The following is a 2820-nucleotide window of genomic DNA, read 5'->3' as shown; positions in this document are numbered from 1 at the left end:
CCCAGTTGCCCCTCCACCAATCCCCCATTCCACATCTGCTCTCCCCTCCCCCTTGCCTGTATGAGGGTGCTCCCCTACTCATTTACACTCTCCCACCCCACTATTTCAACATCCTCCTATGCTAGGGCATCAAATCTCCCAAGGACCAAAGGCCTCCCCTCCTATTGCTGTCAGGCAAGGCCATTCTCTGCTACATTTGTATCTGGAGTAATGGATCCCTCCAGATATACTCCTTGGTTGTGGTCTAAACTTTGGGAGAACTGGGTGGTCAGGCCAGACTATCTTGTTCTAACAAGGGTTGTGCAATACCCAGATGCTCCTGCAGTCCTTCCACCAGCTCCCCCACTAGGTTCCCTGAACTCAGTCTGATTCTTGGCTCCAAGCATCCCCATCTGCATTGGTCAGTTGCCGGCCAGACCTCCCAAGGAACTGCCACACCAGATTCCTGTCAGCAAGGGTCTCTTGACCACAGCAACAGTGTTGGGTTTGGTGTCAGCAGACATAATGGATCCCCAAGTGGAGCAGTCCCTGGTTGGCCCTTCTGTTTTAGTCAGGGTTTCTATTCCTGTACAAACATCATGACCAAGAAGCAAGTTGGGGAGGAAAGGGTTTATTCAGCTTACACTTTTACATTGCTGTTCACTACAAAAGGAAGTCAGGACTGGAACTCAAGCAGGTCAGGAAGCAGGAGCTGATGCGGAGGCCATAAAGGGATGTTACTTACTGACTTACTTCCTCTGTCTTGTTCAGCTTGCTCTCTTATAGAACCCAAAACTACCCCCTCCCACCCTTGATCACTAATTGAGAAAATGCCTTACAACTGGATCTCATAGAGGCATTTTCCAAAGGGAGGCTCCTTTCTCTGTAATAACTGAAGCTTGTGACAAGTTGACACACAAAACCAGTCAGTACATTCTTCCTTCAGTCTCTGTTCCATTTTTGTCCCCATTCTTCCCTTGAAAAGAAACATTTCTGGGTTAAAAACGTTGAAATGGGTGAGTGGCCCCATGCCTGGACCAGGGGCCATGTCTATCTACTGGAGGTGATCTCAACAGGTTCTAGCTACCCCTTCTCTGTGAATCTCAGCTAAAGTCATCCCCATTGGGTCCTGGATGCCTCACGATTTCCTGTGGTCCAGGACCCTCCAGTGGCTATCCCCAGTTTCTCATCCCCCCTGATACAAATTTTTGTTCGATTTCCTGACCTCACTCACATCCATTCCAGGTCCTGATACTGCCACCCTTATTTCATCCCCCCCTACTTTCTCCTTCCCCAGTCCCCCTCTCCCTCTATCTCCCACAACTGTCCTGTTCCCCCTCAATGCAGGACTGAAGCATCAACACCCTGGTCTTCCTTCTTCTACCCTCCATGTGGCCTGTGGGTTGTATCATGGGCATTATGAGCTTTTGGGCTAATATCCACTTATTAGTACATACCATGTGTTTTCTTCTGTGTCTGGGTTACCTCAGTCAGGATGATATTTTCTAGTTCTATCGCTTTTCATGTAGTCATTGTTTTTAATCACTGTGTAGTAAATGTACATTCATTGTGTAAATGTACCACATTTTCTGTATTCATTCTCCTGTTGAGGGACATCTGGGTTCTTTCCAGCTTCTGGCTATTATAAATAAGGCTGCTAGAAACATAGTGGAGCATGTGTCCTTGTTATATGTTGGAGCATCATTTGGGTATATGCCCAGGAGTGGTATAGCTGGGTCTTCAGGTAGTACTATGTCCAACTTTCTCAGGAACCACCAGACTGATTTCCAAAGTGGTTGTAACAGCTTACAGTCCCACCAGAAATGGAGGAGTGTTCCTCTTTCTCCACACCAACATCTGCTGCTGCCTGCATTTTTTATCTTAGCTATTCCGACTGGTATAAAGTGGAATCTTAGGTTCATTTTGATTTACATTTCCCTGATGACTAAGGATGTTGAGTATTTCTTTCAGTGCTTCTCAGCCATTCAAGATTCCTCAGTTGAGAATTCTCTATTTAGCTCTGTACTCCACTTTGTGACAATGTTATTAGGTTCTCTGGAGTCTACCCTCTTGACTTCTTTTCTAAATTTTGGATATTATCTCTCTATGAAATGTAGGGTTAGTAAATATCTTTTCCCAATCTGTGGGTTGCCTTTTGTCTGATTGACAGTGTCCTTTGCGTTACAGAAGCTTTTCAATTTTATGAGGTTCCATTTGTCAACTGTTGCTCTTAAAGCATAAGCCAGCTGTGTGCAGTGGCAGTATCGTAGCCAATGAGGTTTATCCGAGGCACAATTATTGCTAATTAAAGCATAAGCCATTGGTGTTCTGTTCAGGAAGTTTCCCCCTGTGCCAAGTATTCAAGGCTCTTCCCCACTTTCTCTTCTATTGGATTTAGCATATCTGATTTTATGTGGAGGTCTGTGATCCACTTGGACTTGAGCTTTGTACAAGGAGATAAGAATGGATCAACTTGCATTCTTCTACATGTAGACTGCCAGTTGAACCAGAACCATCTGTTGAAAATGCTGTCTTTTTTCCATTGGATGGTTTTAGAATCTTCATCAAAGATCAAGTGACCATAGGTGCGAAGGTTCATTTCTGGGTCTTCAATTCTATTCCATTGATCTACCTGCCTGTCTCTGTAATGATACCATGCAGTTTTTACCACTATTGCTCTAAAGTATAGCTTGAGGTCAGGAATGGTGATTCCCCCAGAAGTTCTTTTATTGTTGAGAATAGTTTTTGCCATTCTAGGTTTTTTTGTTACTCCAAATGAATTTGGGAATTGCTCTATCTAACTCGAAGAATTGAGGTGGAATTTTGATGGGGATTGCATTG

The 2820-nt window shown here is 44.5% G+C and overlaps 1 pseudogene; it reads left to right on the top strand.

Annotated features, from left to right (window-relative positions):
* The first annotated feature begins 2223 nt into the window (after positions 1-2223).
* On the top strand, positions 2224-2300 carry LOC120102128 (U4 spliceosomal RNA; annotated as a pseudogene).
* The last annotated feature ends 520 nt before the right edge of the window (positions 2301-2820 follow it).

Source organism: Rattus norvegicus, chromosome 3, assembly GCF_036323735.1.
Source record: "Rattus norvegicus strain BN/NHsdMcwi chromosome 3, GRCr8, whole genome shotgun sequence".
Classification (NCBI taxonomy): domain Eukaryota; kingdom Metazoa; phylum Chordata; class Mammalia; order Rodentia; family Muridae; genus Rattus; species Rattus norvegicus.
Note: the sequence above shows the minus strand (reverse complement) of the source record. Positions and strands in the feature narration are given on the sequence as shown.